This window comes from Panulirus ornatus, chromosome 20, assembly GCF_036320965.1.
Source record: "Panulirus ornatus isolate Po-2019 chromosome 20, ASM3632096v1, whole genome shotgun sequence".
Taxonomy (NCBI): domain Eukaryota; kingdom Metazoa; phylum Arthropoda; class Malacostraca; order Decapoda; family Palinuridae; genus Panulirus; species Panulirus ornatus.
In genome coordinates this window covers 8,533,457-8,557,356 of record NC_092243.1, presented here as the reverse complement: position 1 = coordinate 8,557,356, position 23,900 = coordinate 8,533,457, and the positions used below count along the sequence as shown (strand labels likewise).

At 40.4% G+C, this 23,900-nt stretch overlaps 1 long non-coding RNA gene across 1 annotated transcript in view; it reads left to right on the top strand.

The window, feature by feature from the left end:
• Positions 1–19,702, top strand: part of LOC139755774 (uncharacterized) — a 70,480-nt gene extending 50,778 nt beyond the window's left edge. The window contains exons 3-5 of the long non-coding RNA XR_011714160.1: positions 2,615–2,721; positions 15,404–15,493; positions 19,214–19,702. This is a non-coding gene — a long non-coding RNA (uncharacterized lncRNA). The remainder of the gene's footprint in view (positions 1–2,614; positions 2,722–15,403; positions 15,494–19,213) is intronic.
• Positions 19,703–23,900: the final 4,198 nt, after the last annotated feature.

The window sequence follows — 23,900 nt, the reverse complement described above, 5'->3', positions numbered from 1 at the left end:
TCATTTGACAATGTGGGAACGGTGCAGCACGACTTCCAGTGTTCATTATACACGTAATTTATATTCCTATGCATATTCATTAATCGTTCATACTTCGAGCAGCAACAACAGTCTTATACTTTAATCCCTATGAAGTCTTATAAAAGTTAGCATAACAAGAGTAGTTCATAAATAGAGACCGGACCAGTGTTTCAGTCTTATCAGTGTATATGTCTGGTCAGCGTCTAAAAGCCTTGACTAATTGTAGACTGACGACTGCCAGAATTTGCATTGCGTCTGAATGGCCATCAGTATTGAGGAAAAGAAAGGACACACGTGTGCAAGAACGTGTCTATTGGTCCGTCATTTACGACACTGGTGAAGGATATGCTCCATACAGCTAAATGTGAAATTAAGTACTAACCTCTCTCTCTCTCTCTCTCTCTCTCTCTCTCTCTCTCTCTCTCTCTCTCTCTCTCTCTCTCTCTCTCTCTCTCTCTGGTGCTGGCGGCGGCGGGTGGGCTCATCTGGGGCACACTAAACGAGGAACCTTCCAACAACAATGCCATTGTCTCCGTCCAGGACTCATCACGGAACCCTGATGATTACTACCAGTTCGGAGGATCTACATAACGCGTCGATCTTCCACATTAACCCGTCCCCATCATTAAGGAACCTGCGCCTGGCAGTTAACTTTAACAAGCGAGTCATACTCGTTAGTAGCGTTACGAGGGTGACAGCCCTCTCAGATGCAGATGTTCTACTGACACAAATGAGAGGCTGAGAAAGAGCATTTGGCTTTGTGATGCCAACAGAAGGTAATCTCTCCTCGTCTGGAGCAACGCTGGCTTCAACAATAGCCACCAGTGACTTGGTACATATGACTTGGTGGAGACTAAAGGTATATTAGAATTAAGACGACGTTAACCATCACACCCAAATCGACACCAACTTGACAAACACGATTAAGTAACCAGATACAGACAGACAGTGGCTTAGTAGACATTGACAGGCGCTTGACAGCAATCAGGAAAAAAAAGAACTATGGCCTCTGGGAAATAGCCGACAGATCAGTCAACAGAAACTGTTGTTGGACTTGACATAGACAACCATTAGCTTGAAAAGGAACCCACGGAGATCGACGTTGGGTTGACCCTGTTAGACAGTGGGCGGGTTTAAGATACCATCATCTGTTGACTGACACAGAACTACGGATGTCAGAGATGGGGGGTCGGTGGTACACCCTCTGAGACGGTCGAGTTTAAGGCATCATTCACGACGGAAGATGGGAAGGATGTGAGGATTGTTCACACTCCTCTGTGAACTACCGTACGAAAGCTCCATGTCCGAACTATCCTTTCTGATGAGCGGTCAAGAGAATACTTGTCGTAAACAGGAGAATACGAGGAGTGTACGCGTTAGGGAATAGCAATGGTAACCTTTTGAGTCTGTAGGCGAAAGTGGTTCCTCTATGTGACCTTTCGTGACCCAGAAGGCTACAAAGTCTCTTCCAAGCCTCTCTCACCACCGCCACCCGTAGCACTGGGTCACAGCTGAGCTCGACCAAAACATTATCAGAATGGACACTTGAACATTCAGCCAGGCATGACATATCATTTCTAAAAAAAAAAAAAGAATACGTATTACTTATGAGTCTCCAGATCTTCATATACTCTCTGTCTGTCTGTCTGTATATTCTACTCTCTCTCTCTCTCTCTCTCTCTCTCTCTCTCTCTCTCTCTCTCTCTCTCTCTCTCTCTCTCTCTCACTGTATCCAGTCTGTGCACAACCATTTCTCACGAAAATCCACTCGACTAACCAGCCATAAACTTACTGGTCATCCTCGTATTACATGTTCCACCCCGGCACATTAGAACCAACTGCCTCCCTCCCACTAGCCCCGTCTCCAACCACACACACACACACACACACACACACACACACACACACACACACGCCAGTGCCCTAATCAACCATCTCCATCCTTTTAACTCTCACATCTCCTCATGAATTTCTTGTGTGATAACGAAATCCATTGTCCTAAACTGCGAAAACCGACGTTAGAGTTTCCAGTACTTGATAAGAAGATGGATCGTCGCTAAGACGATAATCTTCAGAGCTTATGTTGCCATTCTGATGGCTCGGGCAACTGGGGAGTCAGGGGACTTCCTGGTCCTAAGATATTAAGGTTGACTTTTCCACTCCCGCGTCTCTCAGCCCTGGGGTTAAGACGGAGGCAAACTTATAAGCTGGCACAACTTCCTTCTGGTACGGCTAAGATCACGTATATATATATATATATATATATATATATATATATATATATATATATATATATATATATATATATATATATATATATATGTATATATATATATATATATATATATATATATATATATATATATATATATATATATATATATATGTATATATATATATATATATATATATATATATATATATATATATATATATATATATATATATATATGTGTGTGTGTGTGTGTGTGTGTGTGTGTGTGTGTGTGGAGGCATACAGATGAACAAAAAGATTAGAAACCGAATGATTAAAAGCCTTAGGGACATATCAGCTAATGTTGAATAACATACGTGTTTTGTGTGCCACTTGCAGGTGCCTGAGGATGATAATTGTACTTCGCATAACTGATGAGAAAAGGAAAAGTAATAAGATTCACAGTACACTTCACGTCCACTAGGAATTATATCACGACACAGAAGGTCAGTGTTTATGTTGCTTGGTGTTGGAGGGGGACAAAGGGACGGGGGCTACAGGTGCTGGGAGATATGCTGGTGGTGTCAAGAGAGAGAAGGATCTCGTGTTGCCAAAAGGTAATCTACTGGTGCCAAGAGAAGATCTCCTGGTGGTAAAAGGAGATCTGCTGGTGCCAAGAGGAGAAGCAGTGGGGCCCAAGATTAGTAGATTTGGTGGTGCCAAAAGGAGAAGCAGTGGGGGACAAGATCAGTAGATTTAGTGGTGCCAAAAGGAAATCTAGTGATGCCAAGATGAGATCTAATGGTGCCAAGAAGAGACCTGGAATTGCCAAGTGGTTATATGACTGTCCTAAAGATAGATGTGGAGGGTATATGGTAGTGATGCAGGGGATATGGTTGTGTCACAGTGGTGTATGCTAGTGTCTCAGGGGATATGTAGCTGTCGCAGGGTATGTGGCAGTATTGCAGTGGTATATGGTGCTCCTGCAGGAAGACATGGAGGTCCAGGTGCATTCTTATTGCCTGGCTCTTTTAAGCCGCGACTGCGCTACGCCTCTCTCTCTCTCTCTCTCTCTCTCTCTCTCTCTCTCTCTCTCTCTCTCTCTCTCTCTCTCTCTCTCTCTCTCTCTCTCTCTCTCTCTCTCTCTCTCTCAGAGGCTCTTCTCCAGTAGAAAACGGTAAAGACCGTAGGGTTTAAATGAAGGAGGGAGGCAGTGACGTCGGTAGAGAGAGAGAGAGAGAGAGAGAGAGAGAGAGAGAGAGAGAGAGAGAGAGAGAGAGAGAGAGAGGTGGTAAGCCAGGCAGGCAGCGGACCCCAGACTTTCCTGTCATACCTCACCATTAAGCCGAGGCTTCAGAGGTTGAGGCGACCGACCCACACCAGCACCACCTGGTCACGCCAGCACCACCTGGTCAGGCCAGCACCACCTGGTTAGCCCAGCGCCACCTGGTTAGGCCAGCGCCACCGGGTCCTATAAAACGTCATTACCCTCCTGTAGAGAAAAAGGGAAACTGGGAGTTGAGATTGTGGACTGGGGAGTGGGGAGGTGAAGTGGCTGAATGGGGGTTGGGGAGGAGGGGCGATGGATTGGAGGCTCGGGTGGAGAGAGGCAAGGGCCGGGAGGAGGTTAGGGGTCAGGGAGGCCGCTGCTGCTGCAGATGGGCGCGTCAGAACCAGGCTCTCCAGTCTGGAGGCTCCGCTATTTCATGAAATGTCGGGTGACGTGGTCGAATTCAGGTCATTTCGGGTCCAATACGATGTCGGAAGAGACTTAGGGTTAGTGGTGAGGGTGCGTTAGGCTTGGTTAGGTTAAGTTAGTCACTATGGTTGGACTGACCATGAGTCAGCATGGGGATATGCCTTGGGTCGACCATCCAGGGTTCGAATCCTGGGCGCGGCAGTCGGCCCACACCCAACTCTCATGGCTGGTCTATTTATGGGTACCTGACTTAGGCTGGAGTGTTTGCGTGTGTGTATGCACTCACAGGAGTAATGACATACTGGATACAAGGTTAGGTGACGCGGCAGCACGAGCGCGAACTCTCTCTTCCCCTCGTACCACACAGATAGTAATGACACACACACACACACACACACACACACACACACACACACACACACACCTTCAAACCTCCGGCGACATGAGAAATGATCACAAATTTCGTTGTAGAAGCTATCGGATACGAGCCTTTTTCAACAGTTCCTTTGAACAACGTTTTCTATTCATCATCCCCAGATCATCAAACAGTTTCGTGAAATTGAAGGAAAATAATGTGTGTGTGTGTGTGTGTGTGTGTGTGTGTGTGTGTGTGTGTGTGTGTGTGTGTGTGTGTGTGTGTATCCTCTGCAGCGAAGACTGTGGCCTACACATATATTTTCCTTGTAAGATCCGACAAGACTACTGTCTGACGAACCAGTGTAGAATTTTCCTCTTCATTTGCATTTCTTGTAAGGGAGGCCTGGAAGGTGGGTATTGAGGTGTCGTGCAGGTGTTGTGTGTTGTGGTGTTGTGTGCTGTGCAGGTGTTGTGTGTTGTGGTGTTGTGATGCTGTGCAGGTGTTGTGTGTTGTGGAGGTGTTTGCTGTGCAGTTGTGATGCTGTGGGGAGGTGTTTGTGTGTTTTCGTGGAGGTGTTCTTGCGTGTCGTGGAGGTGTTGTGTGTCGTGGAGGTGTTCTTGCGTGTCGTGGAGGTGTTTTGGTGTCGTGGAGGTGTTGTGTGCTGTGCAGGTGTTGTGTGTCGTGGAGGTGTTCTTGTGTGTCGTGGAGGTGTTGTGTATTGTGCAGGTAGTGATTCTTGAAGGTGTCGTATCGAGGGAATTTTGTTTTCTTCTCCTAAGACGCTGCACGATATCAATAATTCAGTTGTATTTCTATATCAAGAACATTTGATTTCGATAAAGTTTTAACTCAAGTGGAAGAAAGAGAAATATTCAGTTGCGCATAAAACGACGTAAATGATTAGTTACACAACGAATGAGTGAATTCCTTGGCCACACAACGAACGAATGAAGAAACTGGTCGCACAACGAACGAATACAATGCTTGGTTATACAACGAACGAATACAATACTTGCTTATACAACGAACGAATACAATACTTGGTCACAAAACGAATTGTATACAATACATCGTCACACAACGAATGAGTACAATATTTGGTCACACAACGAACGAATACAATACTTGGTCACACAACGAACGAATACAATACTTGGTTACCCAACGAACGAATACAATACTTGGTCACACAACGAACGAATACAATACTTGGTCACACAACGAACGAATACAGTACTTGGTCACACAACGAACAACTCCCAGACGATTCGTAATCATAATACCTTGGTTTAAAGTCAACCTTAGTTTAATGACGGTAGATCCGTCTTAATGCGAGACCTAATTAGAAAGGCTTTTAAACTAGATATATTCTTTGGATACCAGTTGAGATAAGACTAGAACATCAACGTCAGAAAGACGTAGGGTATTGATCAATGAAACAGTTGAGAACAATGATATTTCTTTTCACATAAGGTTAATACGAAATTAATTCTCTATCAAGTTAGGTCATAGAGAGAGAAAGAAATTAAAGTCGTAATTGGTCAAGACAATCATCATTCATTGTTTCTATTGTGAGGGAAATAATAGATTTCCTGCTATAGACATTTCTCTATTAGAGCCTATAGATCGAAATTGAACAGTGTGAAAGGGAATGGATCTATCACATAAGTGCCATGAACTCCAGTTAGAAATGACATCAATTATTGAATATGGTTCAAGGTAAACTACTGATAAGAGATAGCTGTGCATTTAGGAAATTATTCTGTATAGCTAAATCTTAAGAAAAAAAATATCCGGATAAGTCCACATTCGTAGCGTATTCTCCTAAGTAAACAAGTAGATTAATTACTCCAGTTAATTCAACTGTTCTTATCGTATGTAGGGATCTGTTTACAGTATAAAAAGTATAAATAATTCCTCGAAGAAACTTGACGAAAATTATCAATATATTTTTTTTTGAGTTTGACTTTTTGCCTCGTATCAAGTATCCTAGGAATCCTATCTGGAAATCAACTAAATTGCTTTATCTTTTATCGCAAGTAAGATATTTAGAGAAACATTTAATGATAAGTGTTCCTTGTGTGATGTTAGCTCGGCGTTATGACCCTCTGGCACGACGGTATGACCCTTGAACTAGATAATACGACCCTTGAGCATAACGACTCGACCTTTAGGTATGATGGTATGACTTTTTTGACCTGATTTGTAAAGGTCAGGTCAAGAGCCAGTGCATGATATTCCCCAGGGTCGTACCGTTGTCCTCAAGGGGGTTATCAAATCTTTCTAACATATGTTCGAACTGTTCGTATATCAACGTATGTGTGATGCTTTGAAAACAACTTTGAATATTGCTGGATTTAAAGATTATCAGCTCCTGGTTGGCCACCGCTTCGAAACCGGCTCGTTTAACATGCACAACCTATATGAAAAAGAAGAAAAAAACATATACGACTTCTGTTCTGACAAATGACAAAGAGAACAATTCATGAAGCCTGCGAGACAGAGGTTCATATAAACATCACGAAGCCTCGGTCATTTCCATCGAAATAGATCACCTGCCGAAAGTACAACAGGGTTGAGACGAAGGATTCAATTCCTTATCTTTTTCCTCTATTCTTGTCCTCCTCTTGAGCACCACATTCCCAAGAACCCCTCCAACAAACTCCCCTCGAATTCTTCAACTCACTAAACCCGTTCAACCATTTTACATTACCGAGAACCCTCGAACCAACTCCTCCACAAGTCTCCAGGACTGAAAACCCAGTCTTCCTTCAATCAACAGTTAAGAAAGTATTATCACTTTTACCTCACACCTTTAAGTCTCTGCACCCAGTATCTAAGTCTCCCTGACAATCACCTTCCCCCTCCCTCACAACTTGAGTTCTGATTCTCCACACCTTGTTGACCCCACTCTTCCTCAGGCCACAGTTGACCATCCATCCCTAACTTTCTAACTCGGTCGTCAACAAACACTTCCTTCTGACGATCAATTCTCGTCTTCATATTTCATGTCTCTCCTCCAGCCAGAGTTTCAGAGTATTTTCCTTAACTTTTTTCCTGGTTTGTGTTATCTCAGTTCCCAGCTCAACTTCCCCTCCGTCTCTTATCTCAGTTCCCGACCAATCAACCAGCCTCAGTCCTCCAGTGAAAACCTTCACAACTGCCTCACAAAGTCTGGCAACGTCTTTCTGGCGTTTTGGTTTCCAAGTCATGTTCCAGAGTCTGACGCTCCTTTCCAGATAGAGGAATCTTAAATATTTTAGTCTGATTTATTGTTCGACTTTTACATCCATATTCGCCCTTCGTCCCGTACATTTCTCTGTGGCTATATTGATCTTGGTCGTCACCAGTGGAGAAAGAACTGTGCTCGCACCACATCGTCCATAAAGCTAACATTCCTCTCCATCATCATCATCATCATCCCTCCACTACGGTTTTCCTGTAGCTGTATCACGCCTCACTGCTACAGCTTTAGGGAGACCAAACACGCGTGTGTCTCCTCCCTCAGTCAGCCTTCAAGCCTCAGCCAGCTGGCCCGTCCGTGTGATCATCCTGACACGAATCCTGACACACGAATCCCACTCATTTTACGTCATCCCTTTAATGCCTGTGGCAGTCTCTCTCTCTCTCTCTCTCTCTCTCTCTCTCTCTCTCTCTCTCTCTCTCTCTCTCTCTCTCTCTCTCTCTCTCTCTCTCTCTCTCTCTCCTCTCTCTCTCTCTCTCGCGCAGCCTTTCATTAATCCCCTCACTTGCCTCCTCCTCCTCCTCCTCCTGCTCTACCTCCTGCGGTACATGTAGAAGACTGGCTCCATCAGACGCTGACGCTTACCGTTGCCAGCGAACCGCAGTCCCATGGTACACTGACCTCCTACATACGTCCCTCCGTCCGTCATCTTTGGTCTGTCGTCTGATACACGTCCTTCCTCAGGGCCCACAAGCAGCTCAAAACAGTCACTGTCATTCAACAGGTCTTCACAATGTTCCTTCGATGCTTCACCGTCATTCAACAGGTCTTCACAATGTTCCGTCGTTAGTTCATCATTTACGTCACTTAATCTTACGACAGTTGTCTGCGTACATTTCTGCGTCTTATATCACTTCACATGACATAGCCCAGACTGAGATGTTTTCTGTGTTTACAATGACTTATGTGCTCAGCTTACTGCCAGATCCTCGTCCCTCCCCGTCCTCCACGCAACACTTTATGGTTCTATCATGTGGTGTTGAGAGCCCCATCTTGTCTTATACCTGCCTGAGGGTCGTCCAGCCACCCGTGGCATCAGCAGGAGTTGCCTCCCATTATCCCACCCGGGCTGCACTTTGCTCTAAGACCATCAGGCTATTATCTTCCTCCCCATTATCTCTCTCCTCCCTCTACTCTTCCTACCCACACACACACACACACACACACACACACATACATCTCATTTCCACCTCTATCGCCTTAGCCTGGTCCCTGGCCATTACACTCATCACCTCATGATCCATCCCACCTGTACTCTCATCTCGCAACCTTTAACATATCCTCACAGTTTCAAATGAGTTTATAGTCTCCTCATTACCCTCATTATGTGTGCAATAGATTATACTATAATCTCATTGTCCCCAAATGAAGCCTCTCTTACCCTACTGTCCAACAAGTCTTGTTCTTTTGACATATAACAAGAAGACAGTCTTTCAGTCCACCATCAGCAACACTTGCTGCTCTCCGTCGTGTGTGTTCGTGGATCATACTGTCGTGTTAAGGGTCGTGCCGTCGTGTTCAAGGACTCATAATGTCGTGCTTAAGGGTCGTACCGTCGTGCCTGGCAGGGAAACTTTGTGAGAGAGCGATTGTGTCGTGCTCTCTCTCTCTCTCTCTCTCTCTCTCTCTCTCTCTCTCTCTCTCTCTCTCTCTCTCTCTCTCTCTCTCTCTCTCTCTCTCTCTCTCTCTCTCTCTCTCTCTCTCTCTCTCTAATCCACTCGTTAATCTCGATCAACGAGACCTGATCACCCACTCCAGCACAGCACGACTGCCATCTCCCCAACTTCACCATCTTGATTACTCTTCAACAACTCCCATCAAACCTCTTGTCACCTTCCAAAACGTCTCGACCTCTTCAATTTCACATCTTCAGCTCCGCCTCGTCTCCTGTCGCCGCTCTAGTCATCATTTCTCTTTCATTAAAAACCAACTATAGAACCCAGTCAGGTCTCTGCCTCGATGAAGTTGCCCTCACTCATCTGTCTTCTTCAATTAAGTCGACCATTTTCTCATTAACTTAGCTCATTACGGCCTCCCGAAGCTGATCTCCCACATCCTGATAATGACTTTGCCTTTCCCAGGGACTCGCTGTATTGGCCATGATCAAATTTCCTGCCTCACCTCCTCGCTGGGGGCCTTCACTGCCTTTGTCATCACGTCACTGGGGTCGAACCCCTTCACTGTGTAGCCAGTCCTCCCATCACTGTGGCCAGTCCTCCCATCATCGTGGCCAGCCCTCCCATCATTGTGGCCAGCCCTCCCATCATTGTAGCCAGCCCTCCCATCATTGTGGCCAGCCCTCCCATCATTGTGGCCAGCCCTCCCATCACTGTGGCCAGCCCTCTTATGATTATAGGCGGCCCTTCTAACACAGTGGCCCTATTCGTACCATCATCATCGTTAGTCCTCCCATAATTGTGGCCACCGCAGCCTCGCATTAATGTGGCCACTAATTCCCATCATTGTGGCCAGCCCTCCCATCATTGTGACCAGCTATCCCTTCATCGGTCAAGCTACCCTACTATTCATTCTTCCCTTCACCAAGCCAACCCACCCTTCATTCCTGCCTTCACCAGGCCTTCTCTTGCTTTAGCTCGTTATGTGTTGGTGAAGACCGTGACGTCATGCGTTCCTCATCCTCCACCATGGCTGGTACGTAACCACACCCGCGCTACGCGTCGACCGCTTCTGGTTATAGAGATACGTTGAGTAGACGAGTAAAAGAAGATCTATCGGCCTGTGATGAGGTTACTGCCAGGTGGTTACATAAACCTTCGTTAGATGGCGTTAAATCACCATTATATCTCCCAGGGTGTGTGTGTGTGTGTGTGTGTGTGTGTGTGTGTGTGTGTGTGGATCTATCGCAGCTGTGGTGGGCACCCAGTGGATCAGAAGAGGTTAGAACACTGTCTGTATGAGAGGGATGATCGATAAAGACAGCTTTAGTTAATCGAGGTGATGTTAACGATGGTGCGAGTGAAGGTGAGGGAAAGGGGGGGAAAGTGAGGAGGGTGTTCATACAATGTAGCAAGATATCATAGGCGTCTACATGTTGCTGGCTGCGTCTGGATCCCTAGTTATCTGCTAGAGAGGAATATTCTAAATTCCCTATCCAGTTCACTGAAACTATATACATTCTATATACATTTGCTTTCGCTGAAAGAAAAATATGTAAGGTGTAAATTTAGGTAGTTTTTTTTAATTTTACTTTTTGGAGCTAAGAGTATTAGAATGGCTTTTCGTGTATGTGCTTTTATACTTCATTTTTTTCAAAAGGCTCTCTCATACACACGGAAGCACACACACACACACGGCACGTTGGTCTATGCAAGGAAAAACGTGCATTTATGCTTACACATAGCCAAGCACATGAACACATAGAGACACACTGTGAGGCGTAATCATATATATACATAAAAAACATACATATGCAAGAACTTACTTCCAAACAGGCAGACGCATACAGACAGATATACACACACATATGCAAAGGCATATCGAGAAATATACGTATACATATATATGTCACTTGCCTCTCATTATCATACATATATACTGTGTATTCTGGTATGTATTTTTGACGCTGCGTGTACTGTATATACTCAGCTCATATTGTGCTAAATTCATTGTGTATTTCTGACGTATATCACTGGCTTCTCCCTCCCTCCCTCCACACACACACACACACACACACACACACACACACATTACTCAAGGCAACTGGTGCCTCTCCCCTCCCTCCTCACTCTAAGCACCTGGCACACAGCCTTAAGGCGACGATCTGCTGCATGTGTCGTGTCCTCCAGTCCATGCCAGTCCTCACTGCTGGTCCTGTGTGAGCTGAACCCAATGGCTGGCTGGACTCGAATGTGTGTGTGTGTGTGTGTGTGTGTGTGTGTGTGTGTGTGTGTGTGTGTGTGTGTGTGTGTTGTTCATAACATTGGCCACCCTTGCTCTAATTCCGCATGAAGTCTAAAGCATAACGGCTCTGCATTTCTGGTAACCTGGCAGAGTTTAATTCAGTTACCCATAGATCACTTTCCAACATATTAAAGAAAATGTCGATCACCTTGATGATGTGAATGGACCACAAATGGCCATTATCTATTCTTGTCTATTTCTTCAGATGGTGTCTCTATCATAGTCTTTGGAGTTGAGATCATCAATAGATGATATACATTTGTCAGGGTGATTTAAGCCTCGCGAATATAACACAAACTTTTCAATAGTTTACAGTGACGAACAAGAACCCATCATCAACACATCGTGTATAGTGATAATACAGGTTTCAAATCCTTAAAACCACCGGGATTTAGTTTGATATGCAGACTTAAAAGCGCTTGGAGCAATGTCAGTCGTGTTAGGGTTTTTTTTCTGCTATAGCACTGTCGATACGAGCATTTATTTATCATATAAAAAAGAGGTTAACATAATAACGCAAATTATTCAAAAGGAATACATGTACATAGGAAAATATCAAAGTGTTATAACGTTCAAACTTTTAGGAGAAATTATGAACATTATTCGAAGTTATATTTGGGAAATAGATAGTCTTTCGTTAATGAGTTATAGCCAAAAGCTGGTCTGGAGTCTGTCCAGTATATATATAACTTCCTCAACCACTACATACCAGCTCTCTACACAGGATTAAATTTCGACCATACCTGCTCTCATTTCCCTCTGAACTTATACACTAAAATAAAGATTTCTATGCGTCGAAGTCTTATGAGACTGTAAACACCACTACGTCGCCTTAGAGTTGAATATTACAATAACAAGAGAACGTCAGGAGGCGAGTCAGAGAAAGATACACGTATGAAAGGGTTACAGAGCCCAGGTGGATTCCAACTCTCCTCATTTGTTCTTCAGTGTTTGTCTTTTACTTATTCAACGCAAGACATGAGAGACGGGGTCGAGGAGGAGTAAATGAGAGGGTGTACTTCCTACCTACTTACGCCTTTATACTTACTTATAAGTACTTACAATGAGATGGTTTTGCTCCTACGTATGATCCGGGCATAGTAGCGCTCACCACAGGTAATCATAGAAGTGAGAATGTTTGACGTCGGGAGGAGGAAGAGAAAGAGAGTGAGGAGGTGTTGTTTGTGGACTGAATGCTAGCAATGCACGTGTGGATGAGGCACGGAGAGATAGAGAGAGGGAAAAGGAAGGGAACCTGAGAGTAAGTTAGCCAGTACTTCAGTGGTTGTCAAGTTCCCCATTCTCGGTCCATGTTACTGTCCTCTCCCTCTCTAACCTACATTACAAAGGGGCTTCTGGTATCTCTCGTTTTCTGTTGAGTGACTAAAAAAGATGAACGTTCAGGAATTAATGAGGAGAGAGAGAGAGAGAGAGAGAGAGAGAGAGAGAGAGAGAGAGAGAGAGAGATTACAACCTGCTCTGGGGTCAAGTTGTCCTCATTTGTTGGGAAAGAGAGAGAGAGAGAGAGAGAGAGAGAGAGAGAGAGAGAGAGAGAGAGAGAGAGAGAGAGAGAGAGAGAGGCAATAACTGTCCACGGACACGTACCATGATTTCCCCGCCTTGATACCGTCAGCTCCACACCAATGCCACTGAAAACGGTCGGAATACACAGCGAAGCAGACTCTCTCTCTCTCTCTCTCTCTCTCTCTCTCTCTCTCTCTCTCTCTCTCTCTCTCTCTCTCTCTCTCTCTCTCTCTCCCTCAGGAGGTCATGGCCCTCCAGGCTGTATCTTTCCCCAGCTGGTGGCCAGGCTCCCCCCTGAGGTGGCCATGGCCCTCTATGGTGTACTCATCTCCGGCTGGTGACCCGGCTTCCCCAGAGGTGGCCCGTGGCCCTCCATATTGTACACCCATCCTGGCCGATGGCCACACTGGCACGATACACTGTGGGAACTCCACAATGTTTAGCTCTCTACCCTACCATACACGTGCTCAGCCTCAGTAAATAACGTGTGTGTGTGTGTGTGTGTGTGTGTGTGTGTGTGTGTGTGTGTGTGTGTGATATACACCCCTCGACATATATCTTTTATCAGTACCCTTGCTTATCTCTCTACCACACTATATATATATATATATATATATATATATATATATATATATATATATATATATATATATATATATATATATATATAGATAGATAGATAGATAGATAGATAGATAGATAGATATAGATATAGGTATATATATGTAAATACATGGCTGAGGTAAGGAAGCGATGTCTGTACATCATCTCTTCCCTTGGGGCTACCTTCTTCCTAGTGTAAAATCCTATTGAAATGCATCCACGTCCATCCATAAATCCTTCCAGTTCACCTCCCACTCTGGTCCTACATATTACCACTGTCTGCCACGCCTCTCCGAGGAAGGATGCGGCTCCATTCATATTCCATGCCTGAGACGTCTTTTTTTAACCTCAGCACTGTCTTGATCCCACTCTCTCTCTCTCTCTCTCTCTCTCTCTCTCTCTCTCTCTCTCTCTCTCTCTCTCTCTCTCTCTCTCTCTCTCTCTCTCTCTCTCTCTCTTGCGACCCATCTCCTCCATACGTCTTCACGTAGGGGTCACAATTACGACTTACTACAGCGTTTTTTTTTTTCAGTAATAAACTTATCAGTTATTTTTTTTTCGAAAGAAATTTCATATCTTCGTTATATGCCATCAGGTCTTTTGTTATTGAAGTTTCCCAAGTACCCTCATATAAGACCATCAGGTCTTGTGTTGTCTAGCTCTCACAGGCGCACTCATATAAGACCATCAGGTCTTTTGTTATCTGGCTTTCCCAGGCACTCTCATATGAGACCATCAGGTCTTCTGTTATCTGGCTTTCCCAGGTACTCTCATATAAGACCATCAGGTCTTCTGTTATCTGGCTTTCCCAGGTACTATCGTGTACGACCATCGGGTCTTTTCCCAAGCACGACCAACCAACAGGTCCTTTGTTACCCGGCTTTCCCACGTACTCCCAGTGATGCAATACAGGAATCGTCTGCATTCCACACCGAAGCAGATATTGCGCTACGGTCCTGTGAAGTATTTGCCGTCAGTGAGAGAGAGAGAGAGAGAGAGAGAGAGAGAGAGAGAGAGAGAGAGAGAGAGAGAGAGAGAGAGCCAGTGGCAGGAGCCAGCAGCCTCCTTCTTGGCTGAAGGAGGCGACAGTCACCTCCTCCTCCTCCTCCTGCCTGGCTGGCTGCCTGGCTGGCCACCACCACCACCACCTCCTCCTCCTCGCCCTCCTGCCTGCCTGGCTGGCCACCTCCTCCTCCTCCACCTCCTCCTCCTCCTCCTCCTCCTCCTCCTCCTCCTCCTCCTCCCTCCGCCACACTGGGTGGGTCTCAGGCAAGACGTAAAGACCAGCAACATTGTCATGAAACATGAGATAAAATGGACGACAGCGCCTCTGTCCTCCCTCATTCCCCTCCCTCATTCCCTCCCTCATTCCCTCCCTCCAGGATTAATGAGTCACTTACCCACCTCATCTGTCCAGCCCATTGCCCCCGTGACCTTATAACCTCGTTAGCTGCCTTCATAATGGAAAATATGGAGGAAAATATCTGGTCTGAAAAATCTAAGATATTCTAAAGACTCGAAGATTATGATACAGAATTATCATAGATTTTTATGAGAAATAGATCTTTTATACCGACATAAAGACAACTGTTGAATATGGAAACTATAGGATTGTATTAACGGAGGTGAAAAAAGGGTATTTGATAATGCAAGAATTTGCATGTCAAACGTATGGGTAATTGCTGAAGACGGGTACTGCATGAAAATATGTGTGTATGTGTGTGTGTGTATGTGTGTGTGTGTGTGTGTGTGTGTGTGTGTGTGTGTGTGTGTGTGTGTGTGTGTGTGTATAGGTAGATACAGTATTGATATATATATTTACCTACTTTTCTTCCCCAGGAAGTCCCTCCACGGAGCTCCCGCAGCGCACAGAAGCTATCCACGTCCAACGGGTGATGAGGTGTAGTGCTGTGTATACCTCTGTGTGAGGTGAGTACAAGAGGGAGAATTTAGGCGGAAGTATTTATTGTCTTCGGTATGGAGGGTACATTTTGAGCAGGACGGACGTATTGAATCTGTGTTTTTTAAAGTGTTGTAGAGACGAGAGATCTTCAGAACGTGGATGAGAAAGTGTCACACGTACATGTCTGAGGAGTGTAGTTTCCAATGAACGTATGCCCAGTGGGGTTACAACTTACTACTAGGATGGAACGGGGGCTGGATAGTGTGTGTTTGTCGGGTCACTACTGTGTGCACAGGTTCAGCCACTGTCACATTTGGGTCATTACTGTGTGCACAAGTTCAGCCACCGTCACATTTGTTGAGGGAGAAAGGGGTGGGTGGTGGAGGGGAATCTGTGAGTACATGTCTTTAAAGCTTGAACTAAAGCTTTGTCTTTCGTTATAGCCGGTGTTCGGTGACTGGTCATAGTGTAGTTTTGGGAAGGTAGGTGTTCGACGAGAGCCCTTACAAGCACCTGGGCGCCGAAAACACATCCAGAGATAAGATTGTATTGGAAGGATTTCCATTTTCACTGTGTTGGTGTTACGTGTGTACGTAGGTGTCCAGTTTTTCTCCCCTATCCCGTATAGTCGCCCTAACGCTTCACTGGGACGTATGAGACAAATTCAGCCTCTTTAGAAACGTTCAAACAAAAGCCTGCCCCTCTACACTCTCTCTCTCTCTCTCTCTCTCTCTCTCTCTCTCTCTCTCTCTCTCTCTCTCTCTCTCTCTCTCTCTCTCTCGCTCTCCCCCCTCAGTCGCAGGCGTTAACCACCATCGCAATGGACGAAACATTACACTTCAAGCCGATTCGCAGAGCCGTGAGCAGCGCGTTCACAAAACATTGCACTAAAAAGAGTTAACCCAGCTCGGTCAGCGGACGCGTTCCCACCGGGCAACACACTGCACATGAAAGCGATACAGAAACCCTAAAACCTGGTGACCCAGTGCTGAAGTGTACAATAAGCCCGTGTCAGGGACGCCACCAAACCTCACGTGAAAGCGATTCCCTTGGTGATGTAGAGTGTTAGGGATCGAGCCAGACCTTACCACACGCTCAGCCGAGAACTTAGTCACAGGGAAGTTTCGTTACTTTTTTCTCCCCAGTGGTAATATTGGCAGATGATTTGGGGGGTGGCAGGGTGGGAGAGGGGACTGACTGACTCTCTCTCTCTCTCTCTCTCTCTCTCTTGGTCTATGTGTGTGTGTGTGTGTGTGTGTGTGTGTGTGTGTGTGTTTATCTATTCATTCATTAATCCTTGTGTCGTTTTCCTTTCGTGTAATAATCACATCATCAGGGGAGACGCAAGAGAGAAATATAAGTCAGTTGATATACATCGAAGAGACGAAGCTAGGACGCGCAAAAAGGTGCGATCCTTTCCAACATATATATATATATATATATATATATATATATATATATATATATATATATATATATATATATATATATATATATTGAGACACAGACGTTCTGAGATAAGTCATGTACATTATGGATGAGGTAATGGTGCTAACATAGCTAGGTGAGGGAGGCCAGCATACCTAGACGATGGCGGCTAAAAATAGCTAGGTGATGGAGGGCTACTAACATAGCTGAATAACGCTGGCTAACATAGCCAGGTGACGGTAGTCATCATAGCCACTTCTCGTACACCATAAAGTAGAGTGTCAGCTGGGTGTACTTTGTGTGCTCTGCTGGTAAAACCCTGAGGTATCTGGTCGAGGCCGTAAGCTATGGAGGTGGAGGGGAAAAAAAAATCTAGCTATACACTGCCATTGCTCGTGGGAGGCGTGTTTAAGCCTCGATATGTATATATATATGCCTGATCAAAGGTGACGGAAAATGCACACAACAAAGCCTTCATAACTAAGCCGGTTTTATGTTGAAAAGAGAAAAAGCGATCGTATATGTTATGTCAATGAGGATTATACACTCTACTGAACCACAGGGAAATGGGGTTGAACCCTGCTTGGCCTCATTTCCTTATAATCTCCTATGTACAATAATGTCAAGGTGATCATGTGTTCTCTATTTCATAACATGGGAAATGATAAGGGGTCTGTAAACATATCAGGCACTAATATAAGTTAAGAGTTGTTTCAGAATATGGCTAAGATCTATTTCAAAATGTGTCTCAGATCTATTTCAAAACTATGGTTAAGATCTATGTCAGAGAATACAGTGATCATTTCTCATTAAAGAACGACATAATTAGAGGACATATTGAGAGAGTTTCACAGCAAAATGGAGATTATTATAATCTGGATGTGAGTGGAGTATTCATATTCCGAGTTAATCAAAAAAAGAATTAATCCCACTCTAATTCAGAGTCCACAGTGAAAATGGTGAAAAGAGATGACCTTTAAGTTGATGAATACGAACGTACGTGTACTCAACGTGACTACAGGGGAGAAAGAATACTTCCCACGTATTCCCTGCGTGTCGTAGAAGGCGACTAAAAGGGGAGGGAGCGGGGGGCTGGAAATCCTCCCCTCTCGTTTTTGATTTTCCAAAAGAAGGAACAGGGAAGGGGGCCAAGTGAGGATATTCCCTCAAAGGCTCAGTTCTCTGTTCTAAATGCTACCTCGCTAATGCGGGAAATGGCGAATAGTACGAAAAAAGAAATAATGATAATAGTGTTGATGATAATAATCATGATAATAATAATAATGATGATAATAATAATAATAATGATAATAATAGTAATAATATTATAAATGATAATAATGATAATGATAATAATAATAATAATAATAATAATAATAATAATAATAATAATAATAATAATGATAATAATAATAATAATGATAATAGTAATGATAATAATAATAACAATAATGATATTATTAATAATTATATAACATTCGTAATGTGTAAGAAATGATGCTTATAATTGCTGTATAATGATATCAATAATGATAATGATAATGACTTTGTGATCACCATTACCACACCTTGTGGCCACTACCACACTTTGTGGCCACCATTACCACACCTTGTAGCCACTACCACACTTTGTGGCCACCATTACCACACCATGTAGCCACAACCACACTTTGTGGCCACCACCACCACCACACCTTGTAGCCACTACCACACTTTGTGACCACCATTACCACACCTTGTAGCCACTACTACACTTTGTGGCCACCACCACCACCACACCTTGTAGCCACTACCACACTTTGTGGCCACCACCACCACCACACCTTGTAGCCACTACCACACTTTGTGGCCACCACCACCACACCTTGTAGCCACTACCACACAATCACCTATTATATATACTGCTGTGTTACGAATGTCGTCACCCACTGTATATATATTCGTCGTCCAGAATCAAAAAATCAGATACTGAGGAAAGAGAATTACTCTCGTAAATTAACATATTCGTTGCTCAAGTTATCAAAGGAGTTTCATTGGTGTGTTTTTAGCTAAGCTGCTGTACAAAGCCATTTACCGCCCCCCCCCAAAAAAGTCTTCAAAAGATAATTATATATTTCTTTTGTAATGAGACACAGGATTACGTTAAATCCCCATGGATTACTCCTGGGGTAAAACATAATCTAAAGGATCATAATGAATTACTTTCGTGAAAAAGGTAATTCCTCTGTTACGACATCAAGCAGGTAATTCTTTTTTTGTATATTGTGATGAACGATGCAATCTCAAAAAAAAGAAATTAATTCCCTCACGTTTTGCAGATGTTGGAGACCGAGTCTCATAATGGCGTTGGCTGGGGAGGGGATGAGGAAGGAAGTGGTGGTGAGGAGTGTTGGAGTGGAAGGTGAGAGTCTAATGGTGGAGGACTGGGAGGTGGAGGAGTCTTTCCAACATTGAACTGTTCTCCTTAGGGGGAAATTGGTCATGTGATGGTTGGCTTAGAGACAGAACTTGTTCGCATGATATTTTTTTCCTCTGATGTTTTGACTTAGTGTCACAGAAAATGATGAAGCATCGCTTAGCATGAAATGACCTTGATAATGATGATTATGGTGATGATAATGATTATGATGGTGATTATAGTAATGATAATGATAGTAATGATAATGATAATGTTGATAATAATGATAATGATAATGATGATAATAATGATAATGATAATGATAACAATTAATAATAATGAAATAATAATGATGATGATAATGATAATGATAATAATGATAATGATGATTATATCAATAGTAATGATAAGAAAAAGAAGAAGAAGAAGAAGAAAAAGAAGAAAAAGAAGAAGAAGAAGAAGAAGAAGAAGAAGAAGAAGAAGAAGAAGAAGAAGAAGAAGAAGAAAAAGAAGAAGAAGAAGAAAGAAGAAGAAGAAGAAGAAGGAGGAGGAGAGAGGTGAAGAAGAAAAAGAAGAAGAGAGAAGAAGAAGAAGAAGAAGAAGAAGAAGAAGAAGGAGGAGGAGGAGGAGGAGAAGAAGGAGGAGAAAAATGATAATCATAATGATAATAATGATAATAAATAATAAAATTTAAAAATTAAAAATTAAAATTTATAAAATAAAAGGAAAAAATGTAAAAATATTAAAATAATATAATTATAAGATAATGTTTAAAAATAATGATAATGATTTATTAATAAAAATTATAATTTAATAATAATGAAAAATGAAAAATTATAATAAGAATGATAATTATAAATAATAATAAATAAAGTTAATTATAATAATAAGATAATAATAAATAATGATGAATATAATAATAATATAATTATAATTTAAAAATAATGATAATAATGATAATATAATTTTAAAAATGATAATATAATAATATAATAATAAAAATAATGATAATTATAATAAAAATTATTATAAAAATGATAAATAATAATAAAAATGATAATTATAATAAAAATTATAATGATTTAAAAATGATAATAAATAATGATAAATTTATAATAAATAATGATAATTATAAATTGATAATAATTAATATAATTTTTAAAAAAATAATGGATAATTATAAATAAATAATATAAATAAGGGATAAATATAATTCTTAAAAATAAAAAATAATAATAATTAAAAATGAAAAAATTATAATATAATAATGATAATTATAATAAATTAATAATAAAAATAATGGAAAAAATTATAATTATAATAAAAAAATTTAAAAATAATGAAAAAATAATGATAGAAAAAATATAATAATAAAAATATAATAAATAATAAATTTATAAAATTAATTTAAAAATGAAATTAAAAATAAAAATATAATAATGATAATAATGATAATTATAAATAATGATATAATAAAAATGATAATAATGATAATGATAAAATTAATAATAAAAAATAAAAATAATTAATAAGGGTAATATAATAATTAAAAATAATGATATTATAATATAATAATAAAAATATAATGATAAATAATGATAATTATAATAATGAAAAAATAATAAATATAATAAAAATAATGATAATGATAAAAAAATAATTTAAGGAAAAAATAATAATGATAATAATAAAAATAATGATAATTATAATAAAATAAAAATGATAAAAATGATAATTATAATATAATGAAATAATAAAAAAAAATTAAAAAAAAAAAAAAAAAAAAAAAATGATAATAATAAAAATAATTATAAAATAATAATAAAAATAATATAATAATGATAATAAATAATAAAAATGAAATTAATAATAAATAATTATATAAGATAATTATAAATGATAATAAAAATGATAATTAAAATAATAATGAAAAAATGGATAAAGATAGTAATGATAATTATAATAAAAATAATAAGATAATTAAATAAATGATAAATAATGAAAAAATATAATGATAATTAAAAATAATATAATAAAAATTTAATAATAAATAATAAAATAAAAATAATAATGATAATTATAAAATTTAAAAATAAAGAAAAAATTAAAATGATGATAATAATATAAGTAAAAATAATAAAAATAAGTAAAAATGATAATAAATGATAAATAAAATAATAAAAATAAAGATAATTATAAAAATAATGAAAAATAATTAATATAAAATTAAAAATTAAAAAATAATAATGATAATAAATAATAATATAATAATGAAAATAATTTATAATAATAAAAATAAAGATAATATAATGTTTATAATAATGAAATAAAAATAATAATGATAATTATAATGATAAATAAATGAATTAATTATAAATAATAATAAATAATGAAAAAAAATATAATATAATAATGATAATGAAAGGAAAAAAATAATATAATAAAAATAATGATAAATAATGATAATTTTAAAATAAAAATAAAAATTTTTAATAATGATAATTAAAAATATTAAAAATAATGATAATTATAATGATGAAAAATAAAGATAATGATAATAAAAATGATAATGATAATGATAATTATAAAATAATGATAATTTAATGAAAAAATAATGATAATTATAATATAATAAAATAAAATAATAAGGGTAATAATGATAATATAAATAAAAAGGTAATAATGATTTATAATGATATAATGATAAAGAATAAATAATGAAACACTCTCTCCTCTCTCTCTCTCTCATCTCCTCTCTCTCTCTCTCTCTCTCTCTCTCTCTCTCTCTCTCTCTCTCTCTCTCTCTCTCTCTCCATTTCCTCTAAGATCCAAAGTAAATTCAGGTGAACCGAAAAGATTCTCTTTGACCACAAGCTCGGGGAGTGGACAGCCAAGATGAAGAATGGAAGTGAAAGATCAAGAGATGACATTCTCTGAGTGATGGTCCATATAAGGGAAACAGCAAGAAGAAGAAGAAGAAGAAGAAGAAGAAGAAGAAGAAGAAGAAGAAGAAGAAGAAAAAGAAGAAGAAGAAGAAGAAGAACTAGAAAAAGAAAAACAAGAAGAAGAAGAAGAAGAAGAAGAAAAAGAAGAAGACCTAGAAAAAGAAAAAAAAGAAGCAGAAGAAGAAGAAGAAGAAGAAGAAGAAGAAGAAGAAGAAGAAGAAGAAGACGAAGAAGTAGAAGAAGAAGAAGAGAAGAAGAAGAAGAAGAAGAAGAAGAAGAAGAAGAAGAAGAAGAGGAAAATAATTGAGACAAACTGGCTCAGCGAAGAGAGACTTCTAGGGCATCAGGGAACTGGAATACCTGACTTAGTGGGTAAATGAGGGTGATTTACGACTTTATGCCACCCCAAAAACCATAAGAAATGGAACGGATAAAAATGCTAAACCAACCTAAACGAAAAATAAGAGAAAGAATGCCAAGTCCAGGTTTCTTGAAGGAGGCATGTTGCTGGAACTTCCCATTCCAGGAATGGTCACAGAAGCAGTTCTCCAGTCGATGTTCTAGGAGGGTCCAGTCTTGGACTTACGTTCGGAGTTTGCTGGAAAGAAGAGAGGTGACACTGAACACGTCACATGACACTGAAAACACACATGGAATAAGATATATGACTAGACTCATCCCATGACGGAAGAACGCACGGAAAAAAGAAGATGAGTGACATGGAACTCGTCAGATGATGTCAATGTAACTCAAGCCACATATGCACTGAAGAACATCAGACGACCTACCATCGGCTGTTGCTGTGACTGGACATTGTCCTAACGTGTTCCAGCAATACCTACCTGGTTCCAAGACTATAACACGAACCTCAAAGAGAAGCCAGAGTTATTCCAGAATGACCTGATTGCAAGCCTATCAACACAACCTCAAGGAGAAGAAAAGGGGCGAACCAGCTGTACCTTTTTCCAGTACTATCAACACCCCCTCATGGAAGAAAAAGGGAAGCGAAAGTGAACTTAACAAGATGAAAAACTTTTAACTTCAACAGAACACAACGCCATCAACTAACTAGATTAGAGACTTAGGAAGAAAAGCGAGACATCTTCAATTGTCATCAGTTTTACCTCAGGCTCTGAACATTTCTTTTGAATTCAAACTACAAATATTTGTCCATTTCTGTTTTACGGGCATGTAAATGAGTAATCTACTGGTAAAGAAAATATTCCTCAAAATCTGATTAAAATTCCTTACTATATGTTCCTGCTGATTATTGATGGGCTTTCACGTCCTAGCTACGTCTCTTCGTTGTATATCAAATGACTGTTAAAATTCTTTCTTGTGTCTCCCCTGATGATGTGATTATCACACAAAAGTGCACTTGGGAACTTACCATGTTTCATTTCCCTGTCGTTAAGAAAAGAGTATGTATATATATATATATATATATATATCAAAGCCTGGCCAGTTATCCATTTTACCAGCCTCCCGACGGAAAAAGACAGCAGCAGCAGAGGCAGGAAGAGCTGTGTGCTGTTTTATCAGCTGTAAATTCAGCACCTGGTAACCACTGCTCATCACCATAGCTGAAAAAAATGCCGAAGGTTCCACCAAGTCTGTCCATCTGTTGTGATATGGGCAATAACGTGATCTGGCATCCTAGCC